Raw genomic sequence first — 14,095 nt, 5'->3', positions numbered from 1 at the left:
GGCAAGAGTGTAAATGTGATTCCTGAAATTCATGTGCCACCTGGCTGAGGGAGAACCTGGACAATTGTTCTTTTTGCTCACTGCAAGATTTGGCTATATTAGAAGTAGCCCTACCCCCATGGTTACGTAGCCCATCTCCCAAAACCCACCAGAAGGCTCGTTCCTTCAACATCATGGTCTTCATGATGACGCTCATCTCCATGCGTTCCCGGGTGACGTACAGCGACAGGAGATATGTCATGGACACATATGACAAGCACATCCCGAAGACAAACATTCCAATAATAGGGACTAATCTAATGAAGTGTTCCGAGGTACTCATCTTTGCCACCATGATGGACGTCAGCTTCTCCTGCACTGTATGATTGGTGGTCATCTGCAGAGACATGTGATCAGTGTTGACTACAGGGGCAAAGGGTTTTATGTGTGCCCCCAGCACAGAGAGGGCAATTCTGGGGAGCAACAGTGATCACCCTAACCCCAGGGAACACCACCAAGGAGGAGGGAAACAACATGACAACTGACACTGTGAGGACTCATGCACATGATCATACAAGCTGCATGCAAAATGTAGTAGGGCTATAAGCTTAAAGTGGGGCAATGATGGGGGAGCACTATGGATGTCACCAAAAGGGGGTCTGGCTAAATGTAAAAGAGGCAGGTCGGTGGTTGGATTTGACCCTTGGCTAAATTATACTTCACCCACTGTTAGAAATTTTGTTCCCTGTACGCACCTCAATTATAACGGAGTCGATCCTCGCCTGAAGGAAAAGGAAACCTTTTGACCAATAATAAGTGGGGATACAGTCCTTCGAGCTATTGGAGCACTCGCCTACAGTGAGAAAATATGCATGTTTAGATACACCAGATTTACATAATCAGACCTAGTTACAGTAGACTAAGATATACCAGACTTAGATACACCAATATTAGATACCGCTGTAAGGGTACAAAATGTTTAATTACAATGCTGTGTTCACTTTATATGTTGGGTTACAACCGATGTATTTCTGTTTATATATACAGTACTGTGCTAAAGTTTTAGGCAGGGGTGAAAAAAATGCTGCAAAGTAAGAATGTTTTCAAAAACGGAAGTGTTAATAATAGTTTATTTTTGTCAATTAACAAAATGCAAAGTGAATGAAGAGAAGAGAAATCTAAATCAAATTCATATTTGGTGTCGACTGCTGTCTGTGCTGGCTTGCATCAGGAGCCGGACGGCTGACAGCGGGGCACGTACAATGAGCGGAGCTGGAACAGTACAGCCACCGGGGTCAGTCATAGTGGACCAGCTAAAGGGGACCGCAGCTGGGAGAGTGGAGCCGAGGGGGAGAGTGACAGCAGGGCAGCTAAGGGAAGATGGTAAGGGGAGATGGGAGGCCACTGTCACAGCACTACTGCTGGGAGGGCGCCGGCAACAGTCCAAGCGGGAGGGGAGATAGCAGAGGCACACTCACAGCAGGAGACCTCAGTGCCAGGACCTATGGAGAGCCAATGGTGCAGCCAATCATAAACAGTGGTCGTGACCAGCCAGTCAAGCAGCCTGTCTCTTGTCTCCAGCCCTACTTCATGTGGTGACAAGATACAATAATACCGGTAGTTATAATGCATCATCGATGTCTCTCCCAGGCAAAGATTTCAAAGCAGACTGGGGTTTCAAGATGTGCTGTTCAAGCTCTTTGGAAGAAATGAAGTGCAGCAGATGAAAGACACATCATGCTTACATCCCTCCAGAATCTGAAGATGTCCAGCAGTGCCATCAGCTCAAAACTGGCAGAAATTAGTGGGACCCAGGTATACCCATCTACTGTCCGGAGAAGTCTGGCCAGAAGTGGTCTTCATGGAAGAATTGCAGCCAAAAAGCCATACCTTCAACACAGAAAGAAGGCCTAGCGACTCAACTATGTGCGAAAACATAAAAACTGGGGTGCAGAAAAATGGCAGCAGGTGATCAGCGTTGATAAGTAAAAATCTGATTTGGCTGTAACAGAAGGCAGTTTGTTCACTGCAATGGCTGAAGATCGGTACAATGATGAGTGTCTGCAGGCAACAGTGAAGCATGATGAAGAGCGGTACAATAATAAGTGTCTGCAGGTGGTGCAGTACGCCGAACTAGAGCCAGGTGTGGGAGCAGCAGCTTTTTTTGCCACAGTGGTGCAGCTGCTCTCTTCCCTGGAAACTAAGCGTTTCTGGTGCGGTTTCCACAGGAGAAAAAGGGCAATTGTCAAGTTCATGACGCTAGGCCTTATACAGACTAAGGTCTGTGCCGGACAAAACAAAAATATAAAAAAGGAAAAAAATAAAAGAAAACATTTCTTTCTCCTGAAGTGAAGTGCTGATGGTGAATAGTGGGAGAGACTCCAAAAGATAGAATGAAAACAATAACCATTTGAATCATGCCTGTAAGCTAGGCTGTACCTTGTGAGGGATAAAGTGTGGTTGAACAACATCACATTAGCATATTACAGTGAGATATACAAGATCACATCACCTAGAAGTCCACAGCCTTTTATGGAGTGTACAATCCTGTACACTACAGTGGCAGTGAAGCACTGTGGACAGCAGTACAATAATGAGTGTCTGCAGGCAGCAGTGAAACATGGTGAGAGCGGTACAATAATAAGCATCTGCAGGCAGCAGTGAAGCATGGTGGAGAGCGATACAATAATGAGCGTCTGCAGGCAGCAGTGAAGCATGGTGGAGAGTGGTACAATAATGAGTGTCTGCAGGCAGCAGTGAAGCATGGGGAGAGCCATACAATAATGAGCGTCTGCAGGCAGCAGGGAAGCATGGTGGAGAGCGATACAATAATGAGTGTCTGCAGTCAGCAGGGAAGCATGGTGGAGAGCGGTACAATAATGAGTGTCTGCAGGCAGCAGTGAAGCATGGTGGAGAGTGGTACAATAATGAGTGTCTGCAGGCAGCAGTGAAGCATGGTGGAGAGCGGTACAATAATGAGTGTCTGCAGATGACAGTGAAGCATGGTGGAGAGCAGTACAATAATGAGTGTCTGCAGGAGGCAGTGAAGCATGGTGGAGAGTGGTACAATAATGAGCGTCTGTAGGTAAGTAAAGCATGGGGAGAGCTATACAATAATGAGTGTCTGCAGGAGGCAGTGAAGCATGGTGGAGAACTGTATAATAATGAGTGTCTGTAGGTAACAGTGAAGCATGGTGGAGAGCGGTACAATAATGAGTGTTTGCAGGCAGCAGTGAAGCATGGTGGAGAGCCGTACAATAATGAGTGTCTGCAGATGACAGTGAAGCATGGTGGAGAGCAGTACAATAATGAGTGTCTGCGGGTTGCAGTGAAGCATGATGGAGAGCAATACAATAATGAATGTCTGCAGGCAGCAGTGAAGCATGGTGGAGAGCAATACAATAATGAGTGTCTGCAGGCAGCAGTAAAGCATGTGGAGAGCAGTACAATAATGAGTGTCTGCAGGCAGCAGTGAAGCATGGTGGAGCTTGGTACAATAATGAGTGTCTGCAGATGACAGTGAAGCATGGTGGAGAGCAGTACAATAATGAGTGTCTGCAGGAGGCAGTGAAGCATGGTGGAGATTGGTACAATAATGAGCGTCTGTAGGTAAGTGAAGCATGGGGAGAGCTATACAATAATGCGTGTCTGCAGGAGGCAGTGAAGCATGGTGGAGAACTGTATAATAATGAGTGTCTGTAGGTAACAGTGAAGCATGGTGGAAAGCGGTACAATAATGAGTGTTTGCAGGCAGCAGTGAAGCATGGTGGAGCTCGGTACAATAATGAGTGTCTGCAGATGACAGTGAAGCATGGTGGAGAGCAGTACAATAATGAGTGTCTGCAGGAGGCAGTGAAGCATGGTGGAGATCTGTATAATAATGAGTGTCTGCAGGCAGCAGTGAAGCATGGTGGAGAGCCATACAATAATGAGTGTCTGCGGGTTGCAGTGAAGCATGGTGGAGAGCAATACAATAATGAGGGTCTGCAGGTAGCAGTGAAGCATGGTGGAGAGCAATACAATAATGAGTGTCTTCAGGCAGCAGTAAAGCATGTGTAGAGCGGTACAATAATGAGTGTCTGCAGGCAGTAGTGAAGCATGGTGGTGGTTCCTTGCAAGTTTGGGGCTGCACATCAGGAAGTGGAGTTTGGGATTTGCTCAGGATTAATGGTGCCCTCAATTCTGAGAGATACAGGTAGATACTTGTCCATCATGTAATACCATTAGGGAGGAGTCTGATTGGCTCCAATTTTATTCTGCAGCAGGTCAACAACCCCAAACATCCAGCCAATGTCATTAAGAACTGTCTTCAGTGTAAAGAACAACAGGGGGTCCTGGAAGTGATGATATGGCTTCATAGAGCCCTGATCTCAACATCCTCAAGTGTCCGGGATTACATGAAGAGCCAGAAGGATTAGAGGAAGCCGACATCCACAGAAGATCTGTGCTTAGTTCTCCAAGATGTTTGGAACAACCTTCTTGCCGAGTACCTTCCAAAAAACTGTGTGCAAGTGTGCCGAGAAGAATTGATGCTGTTTTGAAGGTAAAGGGCGCTCACACCAAATATTGATTTGATTTACATTTCTCTTTTGTTCATTCACTTTGTATTTTGTTAATTGACAACAAATAAATTAACACTTCCTACTTTTGAAAGCTTTCTTACTTTGCAGGAGGAAGGAGCTGATGACGTCATCACCAGCTCATTCATGCTTGTGCTGTCTGTCTAGACAAGTAGATCATCGTTGAGAATCAGCGACTTCTCGTTCAGAGTTTCACATTCATATATATAACACTGAGCTGGGAGCGTTTAAACGCATCAAGAAGTGAATGAGCTGCCATTGATTTATATGCCAGCTGAAACTGAACGGCACTGAAAAGTGCATGATTTTTGTTCGTCAGTCGGTCATTGACTCGCATTTAAACCAAACGATTATCGTTCACTTTAGTTCTTTTTAACAATTGTGAATAGGGGAGCACGCACACAGCCGACTGAAAAGAGTCACACTGTGTGCGCGTGCAACTTTGCGGGTACACAGAGCAGGAACAGGGTACCCGGTGAGTATGAAACACTGCTCCCCGTTCCCTCACGTTTGAGCCCCATAATGTAGTTTATGGGGCTCAAACGTGATGGCAGGTTCCCTTCAAACAATTTTTCCAGGCAATTTTTAATGATGGCCAATACTCAAGATAGGTCATCAATAGACGATCAACTGGAGTCTGCCACGCGGCACCCCTACCAATCAGCTGTTTCGGCTCCTGCTATCAATGGCAAAATATGCAGGGTACATGGCAGAAGCTGATGCTTCGACCCCTATTTAGTGGCCAGCACTGGTAATTGCAGGTGCAACTCATTAAAATCAATGAGACTTGCCCCTGCAATTAATTACCAGTGTCGGCCATAGGGGTTGGAGCATGAGCTTCTGCTACGTACCCTATATATTTTGCCGTTGACAGTGTGCAGCGAAACAGCTGACCGGTCGGGGACTCGAGCAGCAAACCCCAGCCAATTGATTATGTCCAGATACTTCAAGGCTAATTTTAGAATAGCACCACCTGCTGTTTTTATTGTGTATGCAGCTCAGTTATTAGTCCAAGGTGGTCGCACATGCTCAGTCTCGCTTCTCCCTGTGGAGCGATCCCTGGTGGTGAGCGGCTGCTTTTGAAGTTGCATTATATTTTCTGATGTCAGAAGAGATGCTGATCAAGTAATGAGTTTTAGACAGCGTTACTGAAGAGAAACGATACTCAGTAGGTGTGACCAGCTTGGAACATTTACTGAGCACAATAAAGCTCTTCAATAGAAACAGCAGGTGGCGCTATTCCAAAATTAGTCCTGGAATATCTGGGGATAGAAACATTGATTTAATAAGTGTAATTCCAAAAAATGTGCTGGATTTAACTATAACCATTTTCTCTTGGGCAGCCCGTTTAAGGTATCACTTTGATGACTGTTGTACCCCTCTCTTCAGTAAAGTTCCGTAGATAAGCATTCCGCTTTTCAGTGTCCTGATGCTGCCCCCGAAAGACTACAGTTATTTCTTCAGCCACGCCATCTTACACAATAGCCTTAGCTACATCATACTTAAGCTGCATTCCCACCACATTTCTGCACACGCTGTGGGTTTCCGTTGCGGAGTTCCGTCTCAAATGCCAAAAACAGCATTGAGACTAAGCCAAGGGATGGATGCTTTAGACTTTAGAATTAGACTTAGATATACCAGAGATGGATACATCAGACTTAGATATAACAGGCTTATGGCTCTCTTACATGAGGGACCTATGCGTGCCCAAATGCACCACGTCAAAAAAACGCGGCTAACTACGCACAAAAACATGCGAATAAACGAATTTTGTGTTCACAAGTCCCGAGCCAAATTATCACTAAAATCACCTATTTATATGATTGGGAGCTGTATGATGCAGAAAAACAGCATTTCTGCTTCCTCGTGTGGCACAGAGTGTTAAGGCAGCAGTAATGCAGTCCTAAGCTCTCACTCATGACCTGAAGGTTGAGAGTTCAATCCCTGCAAGGTTCAGGTAGCTGTCCACCTTTCTGAGGTTGGTAAAATGAGTACCCAGCTGGCTGGGTGGTAATAAAAAAATTACCTGACAGTGCTGCGTAATAAGTTGGTGCTATACGAGATTTTTAAATTTTTTTGCTGTTCTGGAGTTCAGGGACAAGACAGAGAAAGAGATTGCGGCAGCAGCCCAGAAGTGTCGAACAGCAAGTTTTAAATATCCCGCTGTAGGCTCCTGTTAGTACCCGCCGGGCTAGAGGGTACACCCCAAGAGAATCCCGCATAGCAGGGAGGGAAAGAGGGTAGGGCTATTAGGAACTCCCCAAGGGAAGCCTCGTGTGGCACAGAGTGTTAAAGGGGTTGTCCCGCGCCGAAACGTTTTTTGTTTTTTTTCAATAGCCCCCCCGTTCGGCGCGAGACAAACCCGATGCAGGGGTTAAAAAAGAAAACCGGATAGTGCTTACCTGAATCCCCGCGCTCCGGTGACTTCTTACTTACCTTGTGAAGATGGCCGCCGGGATCTTCACCCTCGGTGGACCGCAGGTCTTCTGTGCGGTCCATTGCCGATTCCAGACTCCTGATTGGCTGGAATCGTCACGTGACGGGGCGGAGCTACGAGGAGCCGCTCTCCGGCACGAGCGGCCCCATTCAGAAAAGAAGAAGACCGGACTGCGCAAGCGCGTCTAATCCGGCGATTGGACACTGAAAATTAGACGGCACCATGGAGACGAGGACGCCAGCAACGGAACAGGTAAGTGAATAACTTCTGTATGGCTCATAATTAAAGGGGTTGTCCCGCGCCGAAACGGGTTTTTTTTTTTTTCAACCCCCCCCCCCCCCCCCCGTTCGGCGCGAGACAACCCCAATGCAGGGACTGAAAAAAAGAACAGCACAGCGCTTACCTGAATCCCCGCGCTCCGGTGACTTCTATACTTACCGGTTGAAGATGGCCGCTGGTATCCTCTCCCTCCGTGGACCGCAGCTCTTCTGTGCGGTCCATTGCCGATTCCAGCCTCCTGATTGGCTGGAATCGGCACGTGACGGGGCGGAGCTACACGGAGCTACACGGAGCCCCATTGAGAAGATAAGAAGACCCGGACTGCGCAAGCGCGTCTAATTTGGCCATTCGACCATTTTAGACGGCGAAAATTAGACGGCAACCATGGAGACGGGGACGCCAGCAACGGAGCAGGTAAGTGAAAAACTTTTTATAACTTCTGTATGGCTCATAATTAATGCACAATGTACATTACAAAGTGCATTATTATGGCCATACAGAAGTGTATAGACCCACTTGCTGCCGCGGGACAACCCCTTTAATGCACAATGTACATTACAAAGTGCATTAATATGGCCATACAGAAGTGTATACCCCCACTTTGTTTCGCGGGACAACCCCTTTAAGGCAGCAGAAATGCAGTTCTAAGCTCCCACTCATGACCTGAAATCCCATAGTTCAGGTAACCAGATCAAGGTTGACTCAGCCTTCCATTATTCCGAGGTCAGGAAAATGAGTACCCAGCGTGAAGGAAGGGGGGGGTAATAAAGTAAATTACTGCGAAGTACGTTGGCACTATACAAATAACAAGGGCGTGGCTAGAGGTTTGCCCCATCCCCTCTCTCCTTACCAGGGCGGAATCCCTTGGAGAGTCCCCTCTAGCTCTGTGCCCTCTCTCTTTCTAGCCCCACCCTCTCTTTCCCTGCTATGGGGGATTCCAATAGGGAACCTCTCCAGCCCCGCTCTCTCTCTTTCCCCGATAACTCTGCCCTTTCTCTAGCACCGCCCCCTCTCCTTGTTATGGGGGAACCCCTCCAGCCCCGTTCTTTCTTACTACCCCTGCCCTCTCTAGTCCCCTCTCTCTGCTATGGGGGATTCCCTCGGGGAACCCCTCCAGCCCTGCTCTCTCTCTCCCAGCTGTAGGAGAATTCCCCTGTAGCAGCAAGAGAAGGATCAATATGCAGGCCATAATTACACTGACTGTCATTTTGCCTTTTAGTCTTTATACTACCCATTAACGCCTGTGCCGCTAACGGGTAGTTTAAGGGCTAAAAGGCATAATGACAGTCAGTGTAATTTTGTCTAGCAGGTTAACCCTTCTCTCTCCGCTACAGGGAATCCCCGGTTCTCCATTTGCCAGCTGGCTTGCATAGTCTCTCATAGGAGTCTATGGACACTACTGCGCCTAGCGCTCCAAAGATAGGTCAGGTCCTTTTTCTTCCCACAGCAGGGATTTAGAATTGCTAAATTTCAGTCGCTGAGGTCCTTTTCTGTGGTGGAGCGCTATTTGTTCCATTGTTCAAATGTTTCCATAGAAAACCATTGGTGCTAATAGCCACGATTTTTTGGCACTCCTACATCACGTCAAAAGGATGCTCATCTGAATAAGCCCTTAGCTACCACAGATGTAGATACACAAGTTAAATACAGCGGAGTTAGATGCAATGCTGATTAATTCTATGTATCACTGTCCACCCTGCCACTCTCTGCCTTCTCCAACCTATCCCTGACCCAACATCTACACTCCATGCACAAAGCTGAGACATCCTCACTATTGAGAGATATGGACCAGTATCTTGTGGCACTGGATGATACTTGTCTTGTACACCTGACACACCTGGCAACATGGACTGTAACCTGGCACCCCTCTTGCTGGTGTCCTAGCATTGCCCCTTACTGAGTGTTACCTGGGGGTGATATGTGGTCATTGGGGCTGGAGATGTTGTCGAATGGGAATTGAATGTGATACTGGAACGGTTGATGGAACACAACAGCCACGGCTGTATTATTCTTTACATCATTCAGAAGTGTATTCTCATCCTCGTATTCCTTGACTGTTAACCCTGCAGGCACAAAAAGGGTCCGTAATGCATAATGTCAACCAGCTGCCAAGACCTTCAGAGCTGTGATATCGGGACTTCTCAATGATGGGGGTTACTGGTGACCGGCATCTCAATACATAAAGGACTTGTTTTTTGAAAATATCCAGCGTTCTCTCGCCCTTTGATAAAATATCTTTATTAGACTTTAGGTGTATAAAACAAATGACACCTAATGCATTTCATCCTGTGGCATAAAGACAAAAGACTAGAGATGAGCGAGCACCAAAATGCTCGGGTGCTCGTTACTCGGGACGAAATTTTTGCGATGCTCGAGGGTTCGTTTCGAGTAACGAACCCCATTGAAGTCAATGGGCGACTCGAGCATTTTTGTATATCGCCGATGCTCGCTAAGGTTTCCATTTGTGAAAATCGGAGCAATTCAAGAAAGTCATGGGAACGACACAGCAACGGATAGGGCAGGCGAGGGGCTACATGTTGGGCTGCATCTCAAGTTCCCAGGTCCCACTATTAAGCCACAATAGCGGCAAGAGTGGGCGCTCCCCCCTCCAAACAACTTTTACTTCTGAAAAGCCCTCATTAGCAATGCATACCTTAGCTAAGCACCACACTACCTCCAACAAAGCACAATCACTGCCTGCATGACACTCCGCTGCCACTTCTCCTGGGTTACATGCTGCCCAACCCCCCCCCCCCCCCCCGCACGACGCAGTGTCCACAGCGCACACCAAAGTGTCCCTGCGCAGCCTTCAGCTGCCCTCATGCCACACCACACTCATGTCTATTTATAAGTGCGTCTGCCATGAGGAGGAACCGCAGGCACACACTGCAGAGGGTTGGCACGGCCAGGCAGTGACTATCTTTAAAAGGGGCGGGGCGATAGCCCACAATGCTATACAGAAGCAATGAGAAATATAATCCTGTGCCACCGCCATCAGGAGCTGCACACGTGGGCATAGCAATGGGGAACCTATGTGCCACACACTATTCATTCTGTCAAGGTGTCTGCATGCCCCAGTCAGACCGCGGTTTTTTATAAATAGTCACAGGCAGGTACAACTCCGCAATGGGAATTCCGTGTGCACCCACAGCATGGGTGGCTCCCTGGAACCCACCGGCTGTACATAAATGTATCCCATTATCCCATTGCAGTGCCCATCACAGCTGAGGTAACGTCCGATTAAATGCAGGTGGGCTTCGGCCCACACTGCATGCCCCAGTCAAACTGGGGTTCTTTAGAAGTGGACACATGCAGTTACAACTCCGTGTGGACCGAGAGTATGGGTGGGTGCCAGGAAGCCACCGGCGGTACATAAATATATCCCATTGCAGTGCCCAGCACAGCTGATGTAACGTCAGCTTTAATGCAGGTGGGCAAAAAATTAATTGGATTACACTGTAGGTGAGGGCCCCAAAAAATTGGTGTACCAACAGTACTAATGTACGTCAGAAAAATTGCCCATGCCCAACCAAGAGGGCAGGTGAAACCCATTAATCGCTTTGGTTAATGTGGCTTAATTTGTAACTAGGCCTGGAGGCAGCCCAGTTAAAATAAAAATTGGTTCAGGTGCAAGTTTCAACGCTTTAATGAGCATTGAAACGTATAAAAATTTACAAAAATTATATGACTGAGCCTTGTGGGCCTAAGAAAAATTGCCCACTCGGCGTGATTACGTCAGGTTTCAGGAGGAGGAGCAGGAGGAGGAGGATGAATATTATACACAGATTGATGAAGCTAAAAGGTCCCCGTTTTTGATGGTGATAGAGAACGATGCTTCCATCCGCGGGTGCAGCCTACGTATTGTTTAGGTATCGCTGCTGTCCGCTGGTGGAGAAGAGAAGTCTGGGGAAATCCAGGCTTTGTTCATCTTGATGAGTGTAAGCCTGTCGGCACTGTCGGTTGACAGGCGGGTACGCTTATCTGTGATGATTCCCCCAGCCGCACTAAACACCCTCTCCGACAAGGCGCTAGCCGCAGGACAAGCAAGCACCTCCAGGGCATACAGCGCGAGTTCAGGCCACGTGTCCAGCTTCGACACCCAGTAGTTGTAGGGGGCAGAGGCGTCACGGAGGACGGTCGTGCGATCGGCTACGTACTCCCTCACCATCCTTTTACAGTGCTCCCGCCGACTCAGCCTTGACTGGGGAGCGGTGACACAGTCTTGCTGGGGAGCCAGAAAGCTGTCAAAGGCCTTAGAGAGTGTTCCCCTGCCTGTGCTGTACATGCTGCCTGATCTCTGCGCCTCCCCTGCTACCTGGCCCTCGGAACTGCGCCTTCGGCCACTAGCGCTGTCGGCTGGGAATTTTACCATCAGTTTGTCCGCCAGGGTCCTGCGGTATAGCATCACTCTCGAACCCCTTTCCTCTTCGGGTATGAGAGTGGAAAGGTTCTCCTTATACCGTGGGTCGAGCAGTGTGTACACCCAGTAATCCGTAGTGGCCAGAATGCGTGTAACGCGAGGGTCACGAGAAAGGCATCCTAACATGAAGTCAGCCATGTGTGCCAGGGTACCTGTACGCAACACATGGCTGTCCTCACTAGGAAGATCACTTTCAGGATCCTCCTCCTCCTCCTCCTCAGGCCATACACGCTGAAAGGATGACAGGCAAGCAGCATGGGTACCCTCAGCAGTGGGCCAAGCTGTCTCTTCCCCCTCCTCCTCATCCTCCTCATGCTCCTCCTCCTCCTCCTCAACACACTGAGATATAGACAGGAGGGTGCTCTGACTATCCAGCGACATACTGTCTTCCCCCGCCTCTGTTTCCGAGCGCAAAACGCCTGCCTTTATGCTTTGCAGGGAACTTCTCAAGAGGCATAGCAGAGGAATGGTGCCGCTAATGATTGCAGCATTGCCGCTCACCATCTGGGTAGACTCCTCAAAGTTTCCAAGGACCTGGCAAATGTTTGCCAACCAGGCCCACTCTTCTGTAAAGAATTGAGGAGGCTGACTCCCACTGCGCCGCCCATGTTGGAGTTGGTATTCCACTATAGCTCTACGCTGCTCATAGAGCCTGGCCAACATGTGGAGCGTAGAGTTCCACCGTGTGGGCACGTCGCACAGCAGTTGGTGCACTGGCAGATGAAACCGATGTTGCAGGGTGCGCAGGGTGGCAGCGTCCGTGTGGGACTTGTGGAAATGTAGCTTTTCAGAAAGCGCTGAACCACCAAATTAAAGACGTGGGCCAGGCATGGCACGTGCGTGAGGCTGCCGAGCTGCAGAGCCGCCACCAGGTTACGGCCGTTGTCACACACGACCATGCCCGGTTGGAGGCTCAGCGGCGCAAGCCAGCGGTCGGTCTGCTCTGTCAGACCCTGCAGCAGTTCGTGGGCTGTGGGCCTCTTATCTCCTAAGCTGAGTAGTTTCAGCACGGCCTGCTGACGCTTGCCCACCGCTGTGCTGCCATGCCGTGCGACACCGACTGCTGGCGACGTGCTGCTGCTGCTGACACATCTTGATTGCGAGACAGAGGTTGCGTAGGAGGAGGACGAGGAGGAGGAGGGTGGTTTAGTGGAGGAAGCATACACCGCCGCAGATACCACCACCGAGCTGGGGCCCGCAATTCTGGGGGTGGGTAGGACGTGAGCGGTCCCAGGCTCTGACTCTGTCCCAGCCTCCACTAAATTCACCCAATGTGCCGTCAGGGAGATATAGTGGCCCTGCCCGCCTGTGCTTGTCCACGTGTCCGTTGTTAAGTGGACCTTGCCAGTAACCACATTGGTGAGGGCGCGTACAATGTTGCGGGAGACGTGGTCGTGCAGGGCTGGGACAGCACATCGGGAAAAGTAGTGGCAACTGGGAACTGAGTAGCGCGGGGCCGCCGCCGCCATCATACTTTTGAAAGACTCCGTTTCCACAACCCTATACGGCAGCATCTCCAGGCTGATAAATTTGGCTATGTGCACGTTTAACGCTTGAGCGTGCGGGTGCGTGGCGGCGTACTTGCGCTCCAACACCTGCACTAGCGACGGCTGGACGGTGCGCTGACAGACATTGGTGGATGGGGCCGAGGACAGCGGAGGTGAGGGTGTGGGTGCAGGCCAGGAGACGGTAGTGCCTGTGCCCTGAGAGGGGGGTTGGATCTCAGTGGCAGGTTGGGGCACAGGGGGAGAGGCAGCGGTGCAAACCGGAGGCGGTGAACGGCCTTCGTCCCACCTTGTGGGGTGCTTGGCCATCATATGTCTGCGCATGCTGGTGGTGGTGAGGCTGGTGGTGGTGGCTCCCCGGCTGATCTTGGCACGACAAAGGTTGCACAACACTGTTTGTCAGTCGTCTGCACTCTCAGTGAAAAACTGCCAGACCTTTGAGCACCTCGGCCTCTGCAGGGTGGCATGGCGCGAGGGGGCGCTTTGGGAAACAGTTGGTGGATTATTCGGTCTGGCCCTGCCTCTACCCCTGGACACCGCACTGCCTCTTGCAACCTGCCCTGCTGCTGCCCTTGCCTCCCCCTCTGAAGACCTGTCCTCAGTAGGCGTAGCAAACCAGGTGGGGTCAGTCACCTCATCGTCCTGCTGCTCTTCCTCCGAATCCTCTGTGCGCTCCTCCCTCGGACTTACTGCCCTTACTACTACCTCACTGATAGACAACTGTGTCTCATCGTCATCGTCCTCCTCACCCACTGAAAGGTCTTGAGACAGTTGCCGGAAGTCCCCAGCCTCATCCCCCGGACCCCGGGAACTTTCCAAAGGTTGGGCATCGGTCACGACAAACTCCTCCAGTGGGAGAGGATTCGGAACCCTTGCTGCCCATTCTGGGCAGGGC

General features: G+C 49.7%; 1 pseudogene; it reads right to left on the bottom strand.

The window, feature by feature from the left end:
* LOC136588042 (ABC-type organic anion transporter ABCA8-like) overlaps positions 1 to 14,095 on the bottom strand; it is a 145,223-nt pseudogene that overhangs the window by 99,198 nt on the left and 31,930 nt on the right.

Source organism: Eleutherodactylus coqui, chromosome 13 (assembly GCF_035609145.1).
Source record: "Eleutherodactylus coqui strain aEleCoq1 chromosome 13, aEleCoq1.hap1, whole genome shotgun sequence".
In the NCBI taxonomy this organism is placed as follows: domain Eukaryota; kingdom Metazoa; phylum Chordata; class Amphibia; order Anura; family Eleutherodactylidae; genus Eleutherodactylus; species Eleutherodactylus coqui.
This window is presented reverse-complemented; position numbering and strand designations above follow the sequence as displayed.